Source organism: Lineus longissimus, chromosome 7, assembly GCF_910592395.1.
Source record: "Lineus longissimus chromosome 7, tnLinLong1.2, whole genome shotgun sequence".
Taxonomy (NCBI): Eukaryota; Metazoa; Nemertea; class Pilidiophora; order Heteronemertea; family Lineidae; genus Lineus; species Lineus longissimus.
The window spans coordinates 15193498-15217497 of record NC_088314.1 but is presented as its reverse complement, the minus strand read 5'-3'; the positions used below and the strand labels follow the sequence as shown (position 1 = coordinate 15217497).

Sequence of the window (24000 nt, the reverse complement as noted above, 5' to 3'; positions counted from 1 at the left end):
CAGATCGGTCTTCTGGGCTTTTTTCTACCCTATCATTGCCCCTCTTGGCAGTGCCCTCACGCCGCTCTGCATCCCCGTCGGGAGTAGTCGGCCTGCTACCCGCAAAACCCTTCAAAATTCTTTCCACATTCGTTGGTGAATCTAAATCGATGCTTAGGGGTCTCGATAAGTCCCTTACTTCATTGTCACTGTCTTCTAACACTTCTTTTGCTGTTCTCAACCTATCTTGCACTTCTGTGGGCGTATCCCACACCGACTCTTCCCCTCTCCTCCTATTCTTCACCACTTTCTTCCATTCTCCCGGTTTCACGACATTCGTTTCTCCCGCGCCTCCATTTCCTTCCCCGTCACCCTTCTCCGTCTCGCCATCTTCGACACACACTCCCAACTCCTCAGACCTGCCAGCTACGTTCTCTTCTTTCCCGTCAATCGACTCCTTCTCGTTGTTCACCATGCTTCTCTCTCCTTCCTTTTCCACACTCCTCACCACACTTTTCACCCGTCTCTCTTCCTTCTCACTCTGCTCCTCTCCTACTCCTAACAGTTCTGTACATTCATATCGATAGTGCCCCTTTCTCCTACATCTATAACACGTGGATTCACCCCTTAGCTCATCTTCTTGTCCCCTGTACCATGTTCGGAATCGGTTTCCTTTGATGTATATCACCTTGGGGACCTTTGCCCCCACATTCATTATAGCCGTCACAGTTCCACTTTCAACCGTCCCGTATTCTCTTAACATCTCCCTCTTTACTGCCTTCACCAGTCCGTATTTTTGCAACCCTTCCCTCACCCATTCTACATCACACTCTCCCGGATAGTTATGGATTTTTACATAGCGACTAGTGTGGAATCTCTTAACCTCAAAGTCAATGGCCTTTTCCATCCATAACCCTACCCCGTCTACTTCTAGCACTGCAGGGGCTTCCTCCATTTGGGGGTCCCCCTTCTCGAATCTCACACTAAAGTGCCCTTGGCTTACTTTCATCACTGTTTTTATACTTTCTATGGGGATTCCCCTTTCTACCAATGCCTTCACAATCTTGTACTGTTTAATTTCACCATCGTCCTTATTAGTTCTATAGTCAACCGACCTATCGCTTCTATTAATGACTTCAATAACTTCTGCCTCATAGGCCCCATCTTGATATGCCACGGCGCCGGCATACGTCGACGCCATGACTTAAAACGTTATTTACAGTGTATGTACAGTGTATGTACACCCTAGGCGTTGGCAAGTTAAAATAATTGGTGCAGAAACACAAAGGCTTAAAACTCGGTCCACACAAAGGCTCCAGCCAACTGAATAAAACGAATTGTTCACAAAAGGTCCAACTAAAACGGAATCGGTGCTGTAAAACGTCACATAGTGCTAAACGAAATCAACGAAATCAACGAAATAAATAAACGAATATGGCACGTGCTGCTCCCCGACCTGACTTGGAGTAAACTTGGAGTAAACAGATAAGAACAGATACTACACTTTGATCTTAGCCAATAGGCCGAGGAACAGATACTACACTTTGATCTTAGCCAATAGGCCGAGAAGCGATGCCGGCGTCGGCTTCGAAAATTCTACATGTTGCAAACGGCGTGAATTGTCCAAGCCGTGACGTTTCGGCTGCGTGTGACGTAGTTGATTTGGTCAACGCCAGATGGCAGCAGACGACGTTGCAGGTGCCAGTGTCCTCGGGAATCGACAAGGCAAATTGTCCGTGGAGCGAGGAGTGTCCCCCCCAGCACAGTAGTTCCTTAGAAAGTCGAAGGACGCGCCTCGTCCCGCGGTGGCCAAGCTGTTCTGGGCGTGTGACTGGCTTCGCGGGCCCTGGGAGTTCGAGGTGAGTCCGTCCGATTAGGGCGTCTGAATGTAGGTCGCAAACACCGCGCGGAACGACACAAGCCAATCGAGGCGGTGAGCAAGTTATTTCCAAGCGAATCTTCCAACGGCAACCGACGGAGAACTATTCCAAGCATGCCCACCTTTTCACACGCGTTTCATGTAGGCCTGGCGCTGCTCTTTCGACTGGCGGGTGCCCCCCCCCCCCCCCTCCCCCCGTTCGAGTGCCAAATTCGGCCCTGAACGTCGAGCACGGCCAGTTTGAGCCCTCACTGACGTCACTGTCGCCACTGTCGCCAGGGACACGTGGCTGCCTGGCTGCGGTGACGTCATCGATATCGTCACAGGGGCTTCCCGTCACCAGGGAGGTCGTCTGCGGCCAGGAAGCCATTTAGGCGCCAGACAGAGCTCGGACACGAGGTTATTCGACCAAACTCTTGCCTTGATTTAATGCCCACACACAACTGTACCGGTATCTGTTCTTGATCTGCCTAGCTTCTGATACATATTTAGTTTAATTGAATCACCTGGCCCCAGGACCCCCACCCCGACCCCTCCCCCTCCCAAGCTCGGTAAGGCATGGGAAAGGGAAGTTAACAATGGGGAAGGGCATTTGGGGAAAGGTCTATTGTTGGTTTGTTTATTATGGGCCGATCCTGGAGGTACTGCAATACCAGGCCAACCCGTGGCGAGAGCGGAGCAAGCCCCTGACATCTCGCCGAGGTCCAAAAATCAGTTTAATATCGAAGCACCTCAATGAGGTGCGTATCAGATATTAAGCTGATAAGAACAGATACTACACTTTGATCTTAGCCAATAGGCCGAGAAGCGATGCCGGCGTCGGCTTCGAAAATTCTACATGTTGCAAACGGCGTGAATTGTCCAAGCCGTGACGTTTCGGCTGCGTGTGACGTAGTTGATTTGGTCAACGCCAGATGGCAGCAGACGACGTTGCAGGTGCCAGTGTCCTCGGGAATCGACAAGGCAAATTGTCCGTGGAGCGAGGAGTGTCCCCCCCAGCACAGTAGTTCCTTAGAAAGTCGAAGGACGCGCCTCGTCCCGCGGTGGCCAAGCTGTTCTGGGCGTGTGACTGGCTTCGCGGGCCCTGGGAGTTCGAGGTGAGTCCGTCCGATTAGGGCGTCTGAATGTAGGTCGCAAACACCGCGCGGAACGACACAAGCCAATCGAGGCGGTGAGCAAGTTATTTCCAAGCGAATCTTCCAACGGCAACCGACGGAGAACTATTCCAAGCATGCCCACCTTTTCACACGCGTTTCATGTAGGCCTGGCGCTGCTCTTTCGACTGGCGGGTGCCCCCCCCCCCCCTCCCCCCGTTCGAGTGCCAAATTCGGCCCTGAACGTCGAGCACGGCCAGTTTGAGCCCTCACTGACGTCACTGTCGCCACTGTCGCCAGGGACACGTGGCTGCCTGGCTGCGGTGACGTCATCGATATCGTCACAGGGGCTTCCCGTCACCAGGGAGGTCGTCTGCGGCCAGGAAGCCATTTAGGCGCCAGACAGAGCTCGGACACGAGGTTATTCGACCAAACTCTTGCCTTGATTTAATGCCCACACACAACTGTACCGGTATCTGTTCTTGATCTGCCTAGCTTCTGATACATATTTAGTTTAATTGAATCACCTGGCCCCAGGACCCCCACCCCGACCCCTCCCCCTCCCAAGCTCGGTAAGGCATGGGAAAGGGAAGTTAACAATGGGGAAGGGCATTTGGGGAAAGGTCTATTGTTGGTTTGTTTATTATGGGCCGATCCTGGAGGTACTGCAATACCAGGCCAACCCGTGGCGAGAGCGGAGCAAGCCCCTGACATCTCGCCGAGGTCCAAAAATCAGTTTAATATCGAAGCACCTCAATGAGGTGCGTATCAGATATTAAGCTGATAAGAACAGATACTACACTTTGATCTTAGCCAATAGGCCGAGAAGCGATGCCGGCGTCGGCTTCGAAAATTCTACATGTTGCAAACGGCGTGAATTGTCCAAGCCGTGACGTTTCGGCTGCGTGTGACGTAGTTGATTTGGTCAACGCCAGATGGCAGCAGACGACGTTGCAGGTGCCAGTGTCCTCGGGAATCGACAAGGCAAATTGTCCGTGGAGCGAGGAGTGTCCCCCCCAGCACAGTAGTTCCTTAGAAAGTCGAAGGACGCGCCTCGTCCCGCGGTGGCCAAGCTGTTCTGGGCGTGTGACTGGCTTCGCGGGCCCTGGGAGTTCGAGGTGAGTCCGTCCGATTAGGGCGTCTGAATGTAGGTCGCAAACACCGCGCGGAACGACACAAGCCAATCGAGGCGGTGAGCAAGTTATTTCCAAGCGAATCTTCCAACGGCAACCGACGGAGAACTATTCCAAGCATGCCCACCTTTTCACACGCGTTTCATGTAGGCCTGGCGCTGCTCTTTCGACTGGCGGGTGCCCCCCCCCCCCCCCCCTCCCCCCGTTCGAGTGCCAAATTCGGCCCTGAACGTCGAGCACGGCCAGTTTGAGCCCTCACTGACGTCACTGTCGCCACTGTCGCCAGGGACACGTGGCTGCCTGGCTGCGGTGACGTCATCGATATCGTCACAGGGGCTTCCCGTCACCAGGGAGGTCGTCTGCGGCCAGGAAGCCATTTAGGCGCCAGACAGAGCTCGGACACGAGGTTATTCGACCAAACTCTTGCCTTGATTTAATGCCCACACACAACTGTACCGGTATCTGTTCTTGATCTGCCTAGCTTCTGATACATATTTAGTTTAATTGAATCACCTGGCCCCAGGACCCCCACCCCGACCCCTCCCCCTCCCAAGCTCGGTAAGGCATGGGAAAGGGAAGTTAACAATGGGGAAGGGCATTTGGGGAAAGGTCTATTGTTGGTTTGTTTATTATGGGCCGATCCTGGAGGTACTGCAATACCAGGCCAACCCGTGGCGAGAGCGGAGCAAGCCCCTGACATCTCGCCGAGGTCCAAAAATCAGTTTAATATCGAAGCACCTCAATGAGGTGCGTATCAGATATTAAGCTGATAAGAACAGATACTTTTTTTTGCAGCATAAACCCGCAGTGGGTATCTTTTATTTCACGTATCCAAACGGGCATATACAATTATTCATTTACAATTACTGTATACAGGGGTTTTACAAAAGATGTATCTATTTGTTTAGAATTTTTCATTATTTTACTGTGAGCCCGTCCGGTGCCGTCCCGACGCCCGTGCTGAAAGCCCTATTGGCGAGACAGCACTCGGCGTCGCGACGGCCCCGTCGATCCCACAGTACTCCATATGGATAAGAACAGATACTACACTTTGATCTTAGCCAATAGGCCGAGAAGCGATGCCGGCGTCGGCTTCGAAAATTCTACATGTTGCAAACGGCGTGAATTGTCCAAGCCGTGACGTTTCGGCTGCGTGTGACGTAGTTGATTTGGTCAACGCCAGATGGCAGCAGACGACGTTGCAGGTGCCAGTGTCCTCGGGAATCGACAAGGCAAATTGTCCGTGGAGCGAGGAGTGTCCCCCCCAGCACAGTAGTTCCTTAGAAAGTCGAAGGACGCGCCTCGTCCCGCGGTGGCCAAGCTGTTCTGGGCGTGTGACTGGCTTCGCGGGCCCTGGGAGTTCGAGGTGAGTCCGTCCGATTAGGGCGTCTGAATGTAGGTCGCAAACACCGCGCGGAACGACACAAGCCAATCGAGGCGGTGAGCAAGTTATTTCCAAGCGAATCTTCCAACGGCAACCGACGGAGAACTATTCCAAGCATGCCCACCTTTTCACACGCGTTTCATGTAGGCCTGGCGCTGCTCTTTCGACTGGCGGGTGCCCCCCCCCCCCCCTCCCCCCGTTCGAGTGCCAAATTCGGCCCTGAACGTCGAGCACGGCCAGTTTGAGCCCTCACTGACGTCACTGTCGCCACTGTCGCCAGGGACACGTGGCTGCCTGGCTGCGGTGACGTCATCGATATCGTCACAGGGGCTTCCCGTCACCAGGGAGGTCGTCTGCGGCCAGGAAGCCATTTAGGCGCCAGACAGAGCTCGGACACGAGGTTATTCGACCAAACTCTTGCCTTGATTTAATGCCCACACACAACTGTACCGGTATCTGTTCTTGATCTGCCTAGCTTCTGATACATATTTAGTTTAATTGAATCACCTGGCCCCAGGACCCCCACCCCGACCCCTCCCCCTCCCAAGCTCGGTAAGGCATGGGAAAGGGAAGTTAACAATGGGGAAGGGCATTTGGGGAAAGGTCTATTGTTGGTTTGTTTATTATGGGCCGATCCTGGAGGTACTGCAATACCAGGCCAACCCGTGGCGAGAGCGGAGCAAGCCCCTGACATCTCGCCGAGGTCCAAAAATCAGTTTAATATCGAAGCACCTCAATGAGGTGCGTATCAGATATTAAGCTGATAAGAACAGATACTTTTTTTTGCAGCATAAACCCGCAGTGGGTATCTTTTATTTCACGTATCCAAACGGGCATATACAATTATTCATTTACAATTACTGTATACAGGGGTTTTACAAAAGATGTATCTATTTGTTTAGAATTTTTCATTATTTTACTGTGAGCCCGTCCGGTGCCGTCCCGACGCCCGTGCTGAAAGCCCTATTGGCGAGACAGCACTCGGCGTCGCGACGGCCCCGTCGATCCCACAGTACTCCATATGGATAAGAACAGATACTACACTTTGATCTTAGCCAATAGGCCGAGAAGCGATGCCGGCGTCGGCTTCGAAAATTCTACATGTTGCAAACGGCGTGAATTGTCCAAGCCGTGACGTTTCGGCTGCGTGTGACGTAGTTGATTTGGTCAACGCCAGATGGCAGCAGACGACGTTGCAGGTGCCAGTGTCCTCGGGAATCGACAAGGCAAATTGTCCGTGGAGCGAGGAGTGTCCCCCCCAGCACAGTAGTTCCTTAGAAAGTCGAAGGACGCGCCTCGTCCCGCGGTGGCCAAGCTGTTCTGGGCGTGTGACTGGCTTCGCGGGCCCTGGGAGTTCGAGGTGAGTCCGTCCGATTAGGGCGTCTGAATGTAGGTCGCAAACACCGCGCGGAACGACACAAGCCAATCGAGGCGGTGAGCAAGTTATTTCCAAGCGAATCTTCCAACGGCAACCGACGGAGAACTATTCCAAGCATGCCCACCTTTTCACACGCGTTTCATGTAGGCCTGGCGCTGCTCTTTCGACTGGCGGGTGCCCCCCCCCCCCCCTCCCCCCGTTCGAGTGCCAAATTCGGCCCTGAACGTCGAGCACGGCCAGTTTGAGCCCTCACTGACGTCACTGTCGCCACTGTCGCCAGGGACACGTGGCTGCCTGGCTGCGGTGACGTCATCGATATCGTCACAGGGGCTTCCCGTCACCAGGGAGGTCGTCTGCGGCCAGGAAGCCATTTAGGCGCCAGACAGAGCTCGGACACGAGGTTATTCGACCAAACTCTTGCCTTGATTTAATGCCCACACACAACTGTACCGGTATCTGTTCTTGATCTGCCTAGCTTCTGATACATATTTAGTTTAATTGAATCACCTGGCCCCAGGACCCCCACCCCGACCCCTCCCCCTCCCAAGCTCGGTAAGGCATGGGAAAGGGAAGTTAACAATGGGGAAGGGCATTTGGGGAAAGGTCTATTGTTGGTTTGTTTATTATGGGCCGATCCTGGAGGTACTGCAATACCAGGCCAACCCGTGGCGAGAGCGGAGCAAGCCCCTGACATCTCGCCGAGGTCCAAAAATCAGTTTAATATCGAAGCACCTCAATGAGGTGCGTATCAGATATTAAGCTGATAAGAACAGATACTACACTTTGATCTTAGCCAATAGGCCGAGAAGCGATGCCGGCGTCGGCTTCGAAAATTCTACATGTTGCAAACGGCGTGAATTGTCCAAGCCGTGACGTTTCGGCTGCGTGTGACGTAGTTGATTTGGTCAACGCCAGATGGCAGCAGACGACGTTGCAGGTGCCAGTGTCCTCGGGAATCGACAAGGCAAATTGTCCGTGGAGCGAGGAGTGTCCCCCCCAGCACAGTAGTTCCTTAGAAAGTCGAAGGACGCGCCTCGTCCCGCGGTGGCCAAGCTGTTCTGGGCGTGTGACTGGCTTCGCGGGCCCTGGGAGTTCGAGGTGAGTCCGTCCGATTAGGGCGTCTGAATGTAGGTCGCAAACACCGCGCGGAACGACACAAGCCAATCGAGGCGGTGAGCAAGTTATTTCCAAGCGAATCTTCCAACGGCAACCGACGGAGAACTATTCCAAGCATGCCCACCTTTTCACACGCGTTTCATGTAGGCCTGGCGCTGCTCTTTCGACTGGCGGGTGCCCCCCCCCCCCCCCTCCCCCCGTTCGAGTGCCAAATTCGGCCCTGAACGTCGAGCACGGCCAGTTTGAGCCCTCACTGACGTCACTGTCGCCACTGTCGCCAGGGACACGTGGCTGCCTGGCTGCGGTGACGTCATCGATATCGTCACAGGGGCTTCCCGTCACCAGGGAGGTCGTCTGCGGCCAGGAAGCCATTTAGGCGCCAGACAGAGCTCGGACACGAGGTTATTCGACCAAACTCTTGCCTTGATTTAATGCCCACACACAACTGTACCGGTATCTGTTCTTGATCTGCCTAGCTTCTGATACATATTTAGTTTAATTGAATCACCTGGCCCCAGGACCCCCACCCCGACCCCTCCCCCTCCCAAGCTCGGTAAGGCATGGGAAAGGGAAGTTAACAATGGGGAAGGGCATTTGGGGAAAGGTCTATTGTTGGTTTGTTTATTATGGGCCGATCCTGGAGGTACTGCAATACCAGGCCAACCCGTGGCGAGAGCGGAGCAAGCCCCTGACATCTCGCCGAGGTCCAAAAATCAGTTTAATATCGAAGCACCTCAATGAGGTGCGTATCAGATATTAAGCTGATAAGAACAGATACTACACTTTGATCTTAGCCAATAGGCCGAGAAGCGATGCCGGCGTCGGCTTCGAAAATTCTACATGTTGCAAACGGCGTGAATTGTCCAAGCCGTGACGTTTCGGCTGCGTGTGACGTAGTTGATTTGGTCAACGCCAGATGGCAGCAGACGACGTTGCAGGTGCCAGTGTCCTCGGGAATCGACAAGGCAAATTGTCCGTGGAGCGAGGAGTGTCCCCCCCAGCACAGTAGTTCCTTAGAAAGTCGAAGGACGCGCCTCGTCCCGCGGTGGCCAAGCTGTTCTGGGCGTGTGACTGGCTTCGCGGGCCCTGGGAGTTCGAGGTGAGTCCGTCCGATTAGGGCGTCTGAATGTAGGTCGCAAACACCGCGCGGAACGACACAAGCCAATCGAGGCGGTGAGCAAGTTATTTCCAAGCGAATCTTCCAACGGCAACCGACGGAGAACTATTCCAAGCATGCCCACCTTTTCACACGCGTTTCATGTAGGCCTGGCGCTGCTCTTTCGACTGGCGGGTGCCCCCCCCCCCCTCCCCCCGTTCGAGTGCCAAATTCGGCCCTGAACGTCGAGCACGGCCAGTTTGAGCCCTCACTGACGTCACTGTCGCCACTGTCGCCAGGGACACGTGGCTGCCTGGCTGCGGTGACGTCATCGATATCGTCACAGGGGCTTCCCGTCACCAGGGAGGTCGTCTGCGGCCAGGAAGCCATTTAGGCGCCAGACAGAGCTCGGACACGAGGTTATTCGACCAAACTCTTGCCTTGATTTAATGCCCACACACAACTGTACCGGTATCTGTTCTTGATCTGCCTAGCTTCTGATACATATTTAGTTTAATTGAATCACCTGGCCCCAGGACCCCCACCCCGACCCCTCCCCCTCCCAAGCTCGGTAAGGCATGGGAAAGGGAAGTTAACAATGGGGAAGGGCATTTGGGGAAAGGTCTATTGTTGGTTTGTTTATTATGGGCCGATCCTGGAGGTACTGCAATACCAGGCCAACCCGTGGCGAGAGCGGAGCAAGCCCCTGACATCTCGCCGAGGTCCAAAAATCAGTTTAATATCGAAGCACCTCAATGAGGTGCGTATCAGATATTAAGCTGATAAGAACAGATACTTTTTTTTGCAGCATAAACCCGCAGTGGGTATCTTTTATTTCACGTATCCAAACGGGCATATACAATTATTCATTTACAATTACTGTATACAGGGGTTTTACAAAAGATGTATCTATTTGTTTAGAATTTTTCATTATTTTACTGTGAGCCCGTCCGGTGCCGTCCCGACGCCCGTGCTGAAAGCCCTATTGGCGAGACAGCACTCGGCGTCGCGACGGCCCCGTCGATCCCACAGTACTCCATATGGATAAGAACAGATACTACACTTTGATCTTAGCCAATAGGCCGAGAAGCGATGCCGGCGTCGGCTTCGAAAATTCTACATGTTGCAAACGGCGTGAATTGTCCAAGCCGTGACGTTTCGGCTGCGTGTGACGTAGTTGATTTGGTCAACGCCAGATGGCAGCAGACGACGTTGCAGGTGCCAGTGTCCTCGGGAATCGACAAGGCAAATTGTCCGTGGAGCGAGGAGTGTCCCCCCCAGCACAGTAGTTCCTTAGAAAGTCGAAGGACGCGCCTCGTCCCGCGGTGGCCAAGCTGTTCTGGGCGTGTGACTGGCTTCGCGGGCCCTGGGAGTTCGAGGTGAGTCCGTCCGATTAGGGCGTCTGAATGTAGGTCGCAAACACCGCGCGGAACGACACAAGCCAATCGAGGCGGTGAGCAAGTTATTTCCAAGCGAATCTTCCAACGGCAACCGACGGAGAACTATTCCAAGCATGCCCACCTTTTCACACGCGTTTCATGTAGGCCTGGCGCTGCTCTTTCGACTGGCGGGTGCCCCCCCCCCCCTCCCCCCGTTCGAGTGCCAAATTCGGCCCTGAACGTCGAGCACGGCCAGTTTGAGCCCTCACTGACGTCACTGTCGCCACTGTCGCCAGGGACACGTGGCTGCCTGGCTGCGGTGACGTCATCGATATCGTCACAGGGGCTTCCCGTCACCAGGGAGGTCGTCTGCGGCCAGGAAGCCATTTAGGCGCCAGACAGAGCTCGGACACGAGGTTATTCGACCAAACTCTTGCCTTGATTTAATGCCCACACACAACTGTACCGGTATCTGTTCTTGATCTGCCTAGCTTCTGATACATATTTAGTTTAATTGAATCACCTGGCCCCAGGACCCCCACCCCGACCCCTCCCCCTCCCAAGCTCGGTAAGGCATGGGAAAGGGAAGTTAACAATGGGGAAGGGCATTTGGGGAAAGGTCTATTGTTGGTTTGTTTATTATGGGCCGATCCTGGAGGTACTGCAATACCAGGCCAACCCGTGGCGAGAGCGGAGCAAGCCCCTGACATCTCGCCGAGGTCCAAAAATCAGTTTAATATCGAAGCACCTCAATGAGGTGCGTATCAGATATTAAGCTGATAAGAACAGATACTACACTTTGATCTTAGCCAATAGGCCGAGAAGCGATGCCGGCGTCGGCTTCGAAAATTCTACATGTTGCAAACGGCGTGAATTGTCCAAGCCGTGACGTTTCGGCTGCGTGTGACGTAGTTGATTTGGTCAACGCCAGATGGCAGCAGACGACGTTGCAGGTGCCAGTGTCCTCGGGAATCGACAAGGCAAATTGTCCGTGGAGCGAGGAGTGTCCCCCCCAGCACAGTAGTTCCTTAGAAAGTCGAAGGACGCGCCTCGTCCCGCGGTGGCCAAGCTGTTCTGGGCGTGTGACTGGCTTCGCGGGCCCTGGGAGTTCGAGGTGAGTCCGTCCGATTAGGGCGTCTGAATGTAGGTCGCAAACACCGCGCGGAACGACACAAGCCAATCGAGGCGGTGAGCAAGTTATTTCCAAGCGAATCTTCCAACGGCAACCGACGGAGAACTATTCCAAGCATGCCCACCTTTTCACACGCGTTTCATGTAGGCCTGGCGCTGCTCTTTCGACTGGCGGGTGCCCCCCCCCCCCCTCCCCCCGTTCGAGTGCCAAATTCGGCCCTGAACGTCGAGCACGGCCAGTTTGAGCCCTCACTGACGTCACTGTCGCCACTGTCGCCAGGGACACGTGGCTGCCTGGCTGCGGTGACGTCATCGATATCGTCACAGGGGCTTCCCGTCACCAGGGAGGTCGTCTGCGGCCAGGAAGCCATTTAGGCGCCAGACAGAGCTCGGACACGAGGTTATTCGACCAAACTCTTGCCTTGATTTAATGCCCACACACAACTGTACCGGTATCTGTTCTTGATCTGCCTAGCTTCTGATACATATTTAGTTTAATTGAATCACCTGGCCCCAGGACCCCCACCCCGACCCCTCCCCCTCCCAAGCTCGGTAAGGCATGGGAAAGGGAAGTTAACAATGGGGAAGGGCATTTGGGGAAAGGTCTATTGTTGGTTTGTTTATTATGGGCCGATCCTGGAGGTACTGCAATACCAGGCCAACCCGTGGCGAGAGCGGAGCAAGCCCCTGACATCTCGCCGAGGTCCAAAAATCAGTTTAATATCGAAGCACCTCAATGAGGTGCGTATCAGATATTAAGCTGATAAGAACAGATACTACACTTTGATCTTAGCCAATAGGCCGAGAAGCGATGCCGGCGTCGGCTTCGAAAATTCTACATGTTGCAAACGGCGTGAATTGTCCAAGCCGTGACGTTTCGGCTGCGTGTGACGTAGTTGATTTGGTCAACGCCAGATGGCAGCAGACGACGTTGCAGGTGCCAGTGTCCTCGGGAATCGACAAGGCAAATTGTCCGTGGAGCGAGGAGTGTCCCCCCCAGCACAGTAGTTCCTTAGAAAGTCGAAGGACGCGCCTCGTCCCGCGGTGGCCAAGCTGTTCTGGGCGTGTGACTGGCTTCGCGGGCCCTGGGAGTTCGAGGTGAGTCCGTCCGATTAGGGCGTCTGAATGTAGGTCGCAAACACCGCGCGGAACGACACAAGCCAATCGAGGCGGTGAGCAAGTTATTTCCAAGCGAATCTTCCAACGGCAACCGACGGAGAACTATTCCAAGCATGCCCACCTTTTCACACGCGTTTCATGTAGGCCTGGCGCTGCTCTTTCGACTGGCGGGTGCCCCCCCCCCCCCCTCCCCCCGTTCGAGTGCCAAATTCGGCCCTGAACGTCGAGCACGGCCAGTTTGAGCCCTCACTGACGTCACTGTCGCCACTGTCGCCAGGGACACGTGGCTGCCTGGCTGCGGTGACGTCATCGATATCGTCACAGGGGCTTCCCGTCACCAGGGAGGTCGTCTGCGGCCAGGAAGCCATTTAGGCGCCAGACAGAGCTCGGACACGAGGTTATTCGACCAAACTCTTGCCTTGATTTAATGCCCACACACAACTGTACCGGTATCTGTTCTTGATCTGCCTAGCTTCTGATACATATTTAGTTTAATTGAATCACCTGGCCCCAGGACCCCCACCCCGACCCCTCCCCCTCCCAAGCTCGGTAAGGCATGGGAAAGGGAAGTTAACAATGGGGAAGGGCATTTGGGGAAAGGTCTATTGTTGGTTTGTTTATTATGGGCCGATCCTGGAGGTACTGCAATACCAGGCCAACCCGTGGCGAGAGCGGAGCAAGCCCCTGACATCTCGCCGAGGTCCAAAAATCAGTTTAATATCGAAGCACCTCAATGAGGTGCGTATCAGATATTAAAGAGGTTGAATAGCGCCTCCAGAAGCAAGCAACAGCGCCACCCGTAGCAGAAATAAGCACTGCTTAGTGACGTCATGGTTTCCATATACGGCATCTCATTTGCCTATTTTTACAACCTTATTTACTACGAGTTATAAATATGCCAGTAGCACGTGTATCATGCCGGGCGGCGCTGTCAGGTGTTTCCACTATGGGTTACATAATCGGCTACAAAGAGGCCAGTTTTCTAGTAAATGAAGTTAGCAATGATAGCGAAAGAATGTTAGTGTATGTTACGCAGTCAATAGCGATAGTAGTGAGTTGGAGAGAGGAGAAAATGGAAAATGGAGAGAATAGTAGTATGGATTTCGAGTCGCCGGTGGATTCTGGGCCGGTGGAGAGCTAGGCCCCTGATCCGAACAGTACAGAAGAAATGGAGCAGCATATTATCCAAGACTTGTTTGACAACCATGACGACTCAAGATATTTGCCAGAATTGCCGGCAATGAACATAAATAAAGAGGAGATGGGGACATTCCAGCCAAGTGACCTAGCTGTCACTGCTCATGGCGAATGTCGGAGCCTCTAGAGACGCTGGTCTCGTCAGTACGCCAACGGCATTGAGGTGTTCCCCAAGGGTGGTGCAGACGCCAAGACGTGAGACTAACACCGGCGCGGTGACAGCTGTAGCAGATGGAGCCACGCCACTAACATTTTTCAAGCATCCGAATGGTACCTTACAGATCCGCAAGGGGCGCGTTACCGAAAATGTTGCAAAAATCAATAACGTGATCGTAAATATTGTCATATTTTTCAAGATGAGAGTATGTAAATGATACGCAAACGGTAAACCAATGAAAGGCCAGTATCTATTGAACCTTACAAGTAATTTGGGGGCCTTGAAACTCCTTATATTTATCAATGAAACCTTATTCCCGCCTAAGGTTTTGACCGGGCCGTCCAAAACTCCCCATTTTTTGGCGGGCCCTTTCCTTTAAGCTGATAAGAACAGATACTACACTTTGATCTTAGCCAATAGGCCGAGAAGCGATGCCGGCGTCGGCTTCGAAAATTCTACATGTTGCAAACGGCGTGAATTGTCCAAGCCGTGACGTTTCGGCTGCGTGTGACGTAGTTGATTTGGTCAACGCCAGATGGCAGCAGACGACGTTGCAGGTGCCAGTGTCCTCGGGAATCGACAAGGCAAATTGTCCGTGGAGCGAGGAGTGTCCCCCCCAGCACAGTAGTTCCTTAGAAAGTCGAAGGACGCGCCTCGTCCCGCGGTGGCCAAGCTGTTCTGGGCGTGTGACTGGCTTCGCGGGCCCTGGGAGTTCGAGGTGAGTCCGTCCGATTAGGGCGTCTGAATGTAGGTCGCAAACACCGCGCGGAACGACACAAGCCAATCGAGGCGGTGAGCAAGTTATTTCCAAGCGAATCTTCCAACGGCAACCGACGGAGAACTATTCCAAGCATGCCCACCTTTTCACACGCGTTTCATGTAGGCCTGGCGCTGCTCTTTCGACTGGCGGGTGCCCCCCCCCCCCCCCTCCCCCCGTTCGAGTGCCAAATTCGGCCCTGAACGTCGAGCACGGCCAGTTTGAGCCCTCACTGACGTCACTGTCGCCACTGTCGCCAGGGACACGTGGCTGCCTGGCTGCGGTGACGTCATCGATATCGTCACAGGGGCTTCCCGTCACCAGGGAGGTCGTCTGCGGCCAGGAAGCCATTTAGGCGCCAGACAGAGCTCGGACACGAGGTTATTCGACCAAACTCTTGCCTTGATTTAATGCCCACACACAACTGTACCGGTATCTGTTCTTGATCTGCCTAGCTTCTGATACATATTTAGTTTAATTGAATCACCTGGCCCCAGGACCCCCACCCCGACCCCTCCCCCTCCCAAGCTCGGTAAGGCATGGGAAAGGGAAGTTAACAATGGGGAAGGGCATTTGGGGAAAGGTCTATTGTTGGTTTGTTTATTATGGGCCGATCCTGGAGGTACTGCAATACCAGGCCAACCCGTGGCGAGAGCGGAGCAAGCCCCTGACATCTCGCCGAGGTCCAAAAATCAGTTTAATATCGAAGCACCTCAATGAGGTGCGTATCAGATATTAAGCTGATAAGAACAGATACTTTTTTTTGCAGCATAAACCCGCAGTGGGTATCTTTTATTTCACGTATCCAAACGGGCATATACAATTATTCATTTACAATTACTGTATACAGGGGTTTTACAAAAGATGTATCTATTTGTTTAGAATTTTTCATTATTTTACTGTGAGCCCGTCCGGTGCCGTCCCGACGCCCGTGCTGAAAGCCCTATTGGCGAGACAGCACTCGGCGTCGCGACGGCCCCGTCGATCCCACAGTACTCCATATGGATAAGAACAGATACTACACTTTGATCTTAGCCAATAGGCCGAGAAGCGATGCCGGCGTCGGCTTCGAAAATTCTACATGTTGCAAACGGCGTGAATTGTCCAAGCCGTGACGTTTCGGCTGCGTGTGACGTAGTTGATTTGGTCAACGCCAGATGGCAGCAGACGACGTTGCAGGTGCCAGTGTCCTCGGGAATCGACAAGGCAAATTGTCCGTGGAGCGAGGAGTGTCCCCCCCAGCACAGTAGTTCCTTAGAAAGTCGAAGGACGCGCCTCGTCCCGCGGTGGCCAAGCTGTTCTGGGCGTGTGACTGGCTTCGCGGGCCCTGGGAGTTCGAGGTGAGTCCGTCCGATTAGGGCGTCTGAATGTAGGTCGCAAACACCGCGCGGAACGACACAAGCCAATCGAGGCGGTGAGCAAGTTATTTCCAAGCGAATCTTCCAACGGCAACCGACGGAGAACTATTCCAAGCATGCCCACCTTTTCACACGCGTTTCATGTAGGCCTGGCGCTGCTCTTTCGACTGGCGGGTGCCCCCCCCCCCCCCTCCCCCCGTTCGAGTGCCAAATTCGGCCCTGAACGTCGAGCACGGCCAGTTTGAGCCCTCACTGACGTCACTGTCGCCACTGTCGCCAGGGACACGTGGCTGCCTGGCTGCGGTGACGTCATCGATATCGTCACAGGGGCTTCCCGTCACCAGGGAGGTCGTCTGCGGCCAGGAAGCCATTTAGGCGCCAGACAGAGCTCGGACACGAGGTTATTCGACCAAACTCTTGCCTTGATTTAATGCCCACACACAACTGTACCGGTATCTGTTCTTGATCTGCCTAGCTTCTGATACATATTTAGTTTAATTGAATCACCTGGCCCCAGGACCCCCACCCCGACCCCTCCCCCTCCCAAGCTCGGTAAGGCATGGGAAAGGGAAGTTAACAATGGGGAAGGGCATTTGGGGAAAGGTCTATTGTTGGTTTGTTTATTATGGGCCGATCCTGGAGGTACTGCAATACCAGGCCAACCCGTGGCGAGAGCGGAGCAAGCCCCTGACATCTCGCCGAGGTCCAAAAATCAGTTTAATATCGAAGCACCTCAATGAGGTGCGTATCAGATATTAAGCTGATAAGAACAGATACTACACTTTGATCTTAGCCAATAGGCCGAGAAGCGATGCCGGCGTCGGCTTCGAAAATTCTACATGTTGCAAACGGCGTGAATTGTCCAAGCCGTGACGTTTCGGCTGCGTGTGACGTAGTTGATTTGGTCAACGCCAGATGGCAGCAGACGACGTTGCAGGTGCCAGTGTCCTCGGGAATCGACAAGGCAAATTGTCCGTGGAGCGAGGAGTGTCCCCCCCAGCACAGTAGTTCCTTAGAAAGTCGAAGGACGCGCCTCGTCCCGCGGTGGCCAAGCTGTTCTGGGCGTGTGACTGGCTTCGCGGGCCCTGGGAGTTCGAGGTGAGTCCGTCCGATTAGGGCGTCTGAATGTAGGTCGCAAACACCGCGCGGAACGACACAAGCCAATCGAGGCGGTGAGCAAGTTATTTCCAAGCGAATCTTCCAACGGCAACCGACGGAGAACTATTCCAAGCATGCCCACCTTTTCACACGCGTTTCATGTAGGCCTGGCGCTGCTCTTTCGACTGGCGGGTGCCCCCCCCCCCCCCTCCCCCCGTTCGAGTGCCAAATTCGGCCCTGAACGTCGAGCACGGCCAGTTTGAGCCCTCACTGACGTCACTGTCGCCACTGTCGCCAGGGACACGTGGCTGCCTGGCTGCGGTGACGTCATCGATATCGTCACAGGGGCTTCCCGTCACCAGGGAGGTCGTCTGCGGCCAGGAAGCCATTTAGGCGCCAGACAGAGCTCGGACACGAGGTTATTCGACCAAACTCTTGCCTTGATTTAATGCCCACACACAACTGTACCGGTATCTGTTCTTGATCTGCCTAGCTTCTGATACATATTTAGTTTAATTGAATCACCTGGCCCCAGGACCCCCACCCCGACCCCTCCCCCTCCCAAGCTCGGTAAGGCATGGGAAAGGGAAGTTAACAATGGGGAAGGGCATTTGGGGAAAGGTCTATTGTTGGTTTGTTTATTATGGGCCGATCCTGGAGGTACTGCAATACCAGGCCAACCCGTGGCGAGAGCGGAGCAAGCCCCTGACATCTCGCCGAGGTCCAAAAATCAGTTTAATATCGAAGCACCTCAATGAGGTGCGTATCAGATATTAAGCTGATAAGAACAGATACTTTTTTTTTTTTTTTTTTTTTTTTTTTTTTGCAGCATAAACCCGCAGTGGGTATCTTTTATTTCACGTATCCAAACGGGCATATACAATTATTCATTTACAATTACTGTATACAGGGGTTTTACAAAAGATGTATCTATTTGTTTAAAATTTTTCATTATTTTACTGTGAGCCCGTCCGGTGCCGTCCCGACGCCCGTGCTGAAAGCCCTATTGGCGAGACAGCACTCGGCGTCGCGACGGCCCCGTCGATCCCACAGTACTCCATATGGAATTGGGGGACTACTGCGAAGCCGCCCCCGAACCGTCCCGATGCCCAGACCGACGTCATACTTTGTGTCGCCGACCCCGGTACCGAAACGGCCCGTTGCCGTCCCCACAGTACTCCCCTTACGCTCTCTGTGAACCCAGACTTAGTATTTACAAAACATACATACATATACGCCTTCCAAATAATGTCCATTGAAACTAATTTTCACTTTATAATCTTAACTGTTTACTTTTTTTGTTTTAGCACCAATGGAAGAATTAATTAACATGTGAGCACCAAGTATATACGTGTACGGAATATTCAAAACTATTGGCACCACTTATTGCATTTTGATATTTAACATTTTATTATTTTTGTTGTAGCACCAATAGAAACGGAACATTTAATTATCTGATTAAATCAATGTGGATAAAACGTGCCAGTGTAAATTGAAGGCATACTAACATAAAATAATAACATAATAACATAAAACATAAAGGTTTAAAACATAAATTAATAACATAATTCATAACTCATGTTTAAAACAATGTGCCTATAGTGCTCAATGGCAAGTATATACATATGTGCGCCCAGTGCAAGGGGTCGAGACCATCCATCTGGTCTCATTCTGACCCCTGCTTGGGAACTGGGCTAATCTAAGTCGCCAAAAAATTTTATACTATGTTTTAAAATTCACATTTCTGTGCGTGCGTTCAATTAATACCCTATATACATATATTTACAATATTTACAACTAACTATGCAAGATGTAAAATGCAAAAAGAATGAAGGAAAAAGAAAACAAGAGGGAAAAAATATATTTTTGAAGGAAATTGAACAGTGGAATATGGCAGGTTCGAACCCGGGACCTCCCGCGTCCGAATCATGCACGTTCCCGACAGGCTAGCAAGCCGATACGCTAACGACGTGAATTTTTAAAATCGTATACCATTCCCACATTGTGGGGAATCCCCTTACAGTCTGTTTTGAACTCTGTTGTCGAATTCGTTTTGCTCATTTCGATTTTTCCCCTGCCAAAGACTGGCTCTCCCTGTCCAAATCGTGTGAATATAAATCCCCAAAACCCCCACTATTTTATCTACCCCTTTGCTATTTGCAAAAACCGGACATGTGATATTTTCCCAGGTTGGCGCTGGCCATCCTTGTATTCTTGACAAATTTGACAACGAGTTCAAAACAGGCTGTATCGTAGCGCAATCATAAAAAGCATGTTTCATGGATTCCGTCTGCATTTCACACCTCGCACAGTTCTTCTGGATATTTGGCAAATATTTAAACAAGGATTTTACAGGTAATGCTCTGTGTACAAATTTATAAAATAGTTCTTTCTCATTATTATATAAAATTTTGTTGTGCCATATGTTTTTCCATATCTTTTTCCAGTTGATATTATACATTTTGGTACACACGGTATGTGGGATTTGAACCCCATTTTTCATAATTTTCTCATATAAAGCAGCAGCTGTGATTTTAACCCATTGTGACCTACCCATACCCAACTTTGCCGCTTTACACTGGTATAAAACCTCTTCCCACACACCGTGTCTACCAATAACTCTGTGCATATAAGTATTTTTGGCAATTTCGGGGCAGTGATGCCGCAGTGTTATGCCCGCTTTGTAAATGCCGTACCCTATCCATGGCTGTGTGACCCCCTCGTCTTGTACGTGGTAGAGTCTTTTTAACCTTTCCATGAACAGGGCCCGACATTTACTGGCTACATGCGGCATCCCTACCCCTCCATCTTCAATTGCCTGCACCATAGTGCTTCTTTTAATCAATTCCATTTTGTTTGACCATAAAAATTTAAACAATAATTTCACAAACCCGGTACAATATTTCATTGGCAATTTCATAATTCTCGCTCCGTACCATAATTTAGAAACGAGGACGGTTTTTATCACCAAAACTTTCCCTATAAAGGACAGGTGTCTATTTTCCCATAACTTTATTGTTTTCCCCACTTTTTCCATGATTTTCTTCCAATATGTCTTCCCACAAGGCCCTGCCTTGTTCCAGGGTATCCCCAAAATGTTTGAAATTTTCACTATATATTTCCTGTACTCTATAGGGATGTTTTGGTGCGAAAAACCGCCTAACAATAATATTTCTGTCTTTGATATATTTATATCAGACCCCGAGGCTTGGCCGAAATCATTGTATATGGAGAATAGAGCTCGTATACAGGGTGCTGCAATCGGGTGCGTGGCATCATCCGCAAAGGCAATGTTTTTAACCTCTTGTTTTACGTTAGGCAGCTTAATGCCCCGCACCCGTTCGTCGGAGCGCACGGCGCAGGCGAGCGGCTCCTGGCAGAGTACAAACAGCAGCGGGGACAGACTGCAGCCCTGTCTAACTGATCTGCCCACCCTGAATGTCCCTGACAGGAATCCATTCACCAGCACCCTACTCTCCGGCGCATCATACAGCACCCTCATCCACCTCATAAAATTTCGGCCAAACCTCATGGTCTCTAAACATTGAAATAGCCATTCATGAGATACTAAATCGAAGGCTTTTCGGAGGTCAACGGCCACCAGTGCACCCCCGGAGTCCGCCGCATGTTCGATGACGGTTTGAATATTGAACAGTTGATCATTGATTGATCTTTTGGGGACTCCGCATGCCTGATCAGGGTGCACTAGGTCGCCCATGACCCCCGACAGTCTCGACTTTAAAACTTTGGTGATAATCTTATAATCTACCGTTAGCAAACTTACAGGTCTATAATTTTTAATATCCCTCGGATCCCCTTTTTTGAACAAAATAGATATCACTGCCGTTTTCATCGTTCCCCCCAGTTTTTCCCGTAAAAATACATTATTTATAGTCTCTACCAAATCGTCCCCCAATAGCTCCCAGTAATACAAATAAAACTCTTTTCCTAACCCATCAATCCCCGGTGATTTTCCCGCCTTCATATTTTTTAATTCCCTCAAAACCTCCCCTGTAGATAACAAACCCTCCAATTTATTTTGTTGTTCCCCAGTTAGTTTCTTATGGATTTTTGATGCGAACCTGTCCCTAGCCACCTTTACCGTATCACCTTTCCTATATAAATTCTCGTAAAACCTTTGTACCTCTTTTAAAATTTCATCTTGTTCTTCTAAGACCTTTCCATTTTCATCCTTTAACTGATCAATAACTGTCTTTGTCCTCACTTCTACCTTGAAAAAATCAGTGGTCGGTGCTTCCCTCTCCTCTATGAATTTTGCCCCCGCCCTCACTTTTGCCCCCTCCAAATCTGCCATTTCCAATTTGCTCAATTCCCCTCTTACTTCCCCCCACCGCCTTGTAATGTCCACCCCTCTGTCCCTCTCCTTCCCCAAAAAGTCCAACTCCCTCTCCAAAGCTAAAATACCTTCCCCTCTCTCCCTGTTCACCCTCTTACCATTCCTTTTGAAGATCCCCTGTAACTTTTGTTTCCCCTTCTCCCACCACTCTATTGGACACCCAAAATTTCCCTTCCTTTTTTGCCAACCCTTCCAAAACTGTGTTACCTCCCTTACTGTCCCCTCTTCCCCTAATAGGCTATTATTAATTTTCCAAAATCCCTTTCCCATTTTCTTCTTCCCTGTACTTTCTACCGCACCCAACACACCGTAATGGTCTGTAAAAACCAGTGGGACATGATCTACCTTACCTACCTTTAAATTCGTATAAATACGGTCAATTCTGGACTTAGTTTGGCCTCTATAAAAAGTGAAACTATCTACCGTGGGATTTAAATCCCTAAATGCATCTTTAATATTTAATAAATCTATAATCTCCTGCCAAAGCTTTTTATACAAGATGTCCCCTGGTAACAAAGTCCCCGTCCCTCTATCGTTCCTTCCCGAAGCAAAATTAAAGTCCCCCCCTAAAATCCACTGTTCCCCCCTAAATTTCCTCACATACTCTTTTAGCTTTTGACAGAAGATTATAGCTTTATCGTGGTTTTTAATTGGATTCTGTGTGGGCATGTATACAGAGAGAACATGCGTGCCGGACCCCAGGCGCACATGGCATATTCTCCCCTCTAACCCCCCTGGAACTACAAACTCCCTTTCTACAGCAGTTCTGGTAATGATGGCCGCGCCTGCGTGGGCCTGGCTACCGCTATAGAAATGAAGTCCGTAGTTCCGATTAATCCATGGTCCCAAATTGTCCGGCACCACATGCACTTCCTGTATACATGCCACATCACACTTTAACCTTACTATTTTATTTAAAACACTCGTCCTTTTTTCATATAACCCGTTCACATTCATTGAGACCACAGTTACCGCCATTAATATACAGATGAAAATAAAGAGAGGATCCATTAAGTTAATGTTTGAAGGGTTTTGCAGGCACATTCCGACCCCTCCCTGGCGGGCTACGCCTCGGGCGTGGTGGCACCCCCAAGTTGGGCTTTTTGACCACCGGTGTAGTTTGATCTTTAACAGATCGGTCTTCTGGGCTTTTTTCTACCCTATCATTGCCCCTCTTGGCAGTGCCCTCACGCCGCTCTGCATCCCCGTCGGGAGTAGTCGGCCTGCTACCCGCAAAACCCTTCAAAATTCTTTCCACATTCGTTGGTGAATCTAAATCGATGCTTAGGGGTCTCGATAAGTCCCTTACTTCATTGTCACTGTCTTCTAACACTTCTTTTGCTGTTCTCAACCTATCTTGCACTTCTGTGGGCGTATCCCACACCGACTCTTCCCCTCTCCTCCTTATTCTTCACCACTTTCTTCCATTCTCCCGGTTTCACGACATTCGTTTCTCCCGCGCCTCCATTTCCTTCCCCGTCACCCTTCTCCGTCTCGCCATCTTCGACACACACTCCCAACTCCTCAGACCTGCCAGCTACGTTCTCTTCTTTCCCGTCAATCGACTCCTTCTCGTTGTTCACCATGCTTCTCTCTCCTTCCTTTTCCACACTCCTCACCACACTTTTCACCCGTCTCTCTTCCTTCTCACTCTGCTCCTCTCCTACTCCTAACAGTTCTGTACATTCATATCGATAGTGCCCCTTTCTCCTACATCTATAACACGTGGATTCACCCCTTAGCTCATCTTCTTGTCCCCTGTACCATGTTCGGAATCGGTTTCCTTTGATGTATATCACCTTGGGGACCTTTGCCCCCACATTCATTATAGCCGTCACAGTTCCACTTTCAACCGTCCCGTATTCTCTTAACATCTCCCTCTTTACTGCCTTCACCAGTCCGTATTTTTGCAACCCTTCCCTCACCCATTCTACATCACACTCTCCCGGATAGTTATGGATTTTTACATAGCGACTAGTGTGGAATCTCTTAACCTCAAAGTCAATGGCCTTTTCCATCCATAACCCTACCCCGTCTACTTCTAGCACTGCAGGGGCTTCCTCCATTTGGGGGTCCCCCTTCTCGAATCTCACACTAAAGTGCCCTTGGCTTACTTTCATCACTGTTTTTATACTTTCTATGGGGATTCCCCTTTCTACCAATGCCTTCACAATCTTGTACTGTTTAATTTCACCATCGTCCTTATTAGTTCTATAGTCAACCGACCTATCGCTTCTATTAATGACTTCAATAACTTCTGCCTCATAGGCCCCATCTTGATATGCCACGGCGCCGGCATACGTCGACGCCATGACTTAAAACGTTATTTACAGTGTATGTACAGTGTATGTACACCCTAGGCGTTGGCAAGTTAAAATAATTGGTGCA

At 51.3% G+C, this 24000-nt stretch overlaps 17 non-coding genes and 2 pseudogenes across 17 annotated transcripts; all 19 read right to left on the bottom strand.

The window, feature by feature from the left end:
- Positions 1-1324: 1324 nt before the first annotated feature.
- On the bottom strand, positions 1325-1515 carry LOC135491865 (U2 spliceosomal RNA). Its single transcript, XR_010447945.1, has one exon. It is a non-coding gene; the product is annotated as a U2 spliceosomal RNA (small nuclear RNA).
- Positions 1516-2477: 962 nt separating this feature from the next.
- LOC135491908 (U2 spliceosomal RNA) lies at positions 2478-2670 on the bottom strand. The gene has a single exon (XR_010447986.1). It is a non-coding gene; the product is annotated as a U2 spliceosomal RNA (small nuclear RNA).
- Positions 2671-3592: 922 nt separating this feature from the next.
- Positions 3593-3785, bottom strand: LOC135491907 (U2 spliceosomal RNA). Its single transcript, XR_010447985.1, has one exon. It is a non-coding gene; the product is annotated as a U2 spliceosomal RNA (small nuclear RNA).
- A 926-nt stretch (positions 3786-4711) lies between these two features.
- Positions 4712-4900, bottom strand: LOC135491776 (U2 spliceosomal RNA). The gene has a single exon (XR_010447891.1). It is a non-coding gene; the product is annotated as a U2 spliceosomal RNA (small nuclear RNA).
- Positions 4901-4970: 70 nt separating this feature from the next.
- Positions 4971-5166, bottom strand: LOC135491860 (U2 spliceosomal RNA). The gene has a single exon (XR_010447942.1). It is a non-coding gene; the product is annotated as a U2 spliceosomal RNA (small nuclear RNA).
- Positions 5167-6089: 923 nt separating this feature from the next.
- On the bottom strand, positions 6090-6278 carry LOC135491775 (U2 spliceosomal RNA). Its single transcript, XR_010447890.1, has one exon. It is a non-coding gene; the product is annotated as a U2 spliceosomal RNA (small nuclear RNA).
- Positions 6279-6348: 70 nt separating this feature from the next.
- Positions 6349-6544, bottom strand: LOC135491859 (U2 spliceosomal RNA). The gene has a single exon (XR_010447941.1). It is a non-coding gene; the product is annotated as a U2 spliceosomal RNA (small nuclear RNA).
- A 923-nt stretch (positions 6545-7467) lies between these two features.
- LOC135491906 (U2 spliceosomal RNA) lies at positions 7468-7660 on the bottom strand. The gene has a single exon (XR_010447984.1). It is a non-coding gene; the product is annotated as a U2 spliceosomal RNA (small nuclear RNA).
- Positions 7661-8584: 924 nt separating this feature from the next.
- LOC135491905 (U2 spliceosomal RNA) lies at positions 8585-8777 on the bottom strand. The gene has a single exon (XR_010447983.1). It is a non-coding gene; the product is annotated as a U2 spliceosomal RNA (small nuclear RNA).
- Positions 8778-9698: 921 nt separating this feature from the next.
- On the bottom strand, positions 9699-9887 carry LOC135491774 (U2 spliceosomal RNA). Its single transcript, XR_010447889.1, has one exon. It is a non-coding gene; the product is annotated as a U2 spliceosomal RNA (small nuclear RNA).
- Positions 9888-9957: 70 nt separating this feature from the next.
- Positions 9958-10153, bottom strand: LOC135491858 (U2 spliceosomal RNA). Its single transcript, XR_010447940.1, has one exon. It is a non-coding gene; the product is annotated as a U2 spliceosomal RNA (small nuclear RNA).
- Positions 10154-11074: 921 nt separating this feature from the next.
- On the bottom strand, positions 11075-11267 carry LOC135491904 (U2 spliceosomal RNA). Its single transcript, XR_010447982.1, has one exon. It is a non-coding gene; the product is annotated as a U2 spliceosomal RNA (small nuclear RNA).
- A 922-nt stretch (positions 11268-12189) lies between these two features.
- LOC135491903 (U2 spliceosomal RNA) lies at positions 12190-12382 on the bottom strand. The gene has a single exon (XR_010447981.1). It is a non-coding gene; the product is annotated as a U2 spliceosomal RNA (small nuclear RNA).
- A 923-nt stretch (positions 12383-13305) lies between these two features.
- Positions 13306-13495, bottom strand: LOC135491820 (U2 spliceosomal RNA). Its single transcript, XR_010447927.1, has one exon. It is a non-coding gene; the product is annotated as a U2 spliceosomal RNA (small nuclear RNA).
- Positions 13496-14242: 747 nt separating this feature from the next.
- On the bottom strand, positions 14243-14475 carry LOC135491832 (U2 spliceosomal RNA; annotated as a pseudogene).
- Positions 14476-15399: 924 nt separating this feature from the next.
- LOC135491773 (U2 spliceosomal RNA) lies at positions 15400-15588 on the bottom strand. The gene has a single exon (XR_010447888.1). It is a non-coding gene; the product is annotated as a U2 spliceosomal RNA (small nuclear RNA).
- A 70-nt stretch (positions 15589-15658) lies between these two features.
- LOC135491857 (U2 spliceosomal RNA) lies at positions 15659-15854 on the bottom strand. The gene has a single exon (XR_010447939.1). It is a non-coding gene; the product is annotated as a U2 spliceosomal RNA (small nuclear RNA).
- Positions 15855-16777: 923 nt separating this feature from the next.
- Positions 16778-16970, bottom strand: LOC135491901 (U2 spliceosomal RNA). The gene has a single exon (XR_010447979.1). It is a non-coding gene; the product is annotated as a U2 spliceosomal RNA (small nuclear RNA).
- Positions 16971-17893: 923 nt separating this feature from the next.
- LOC135491813 (U2 spliceosomal RNA) lies at positions 17894-18098 on the bottom strand (annotated as a pseudogene).
- Positions 18099-24000: the final 5902 nt, after the last annotated feature.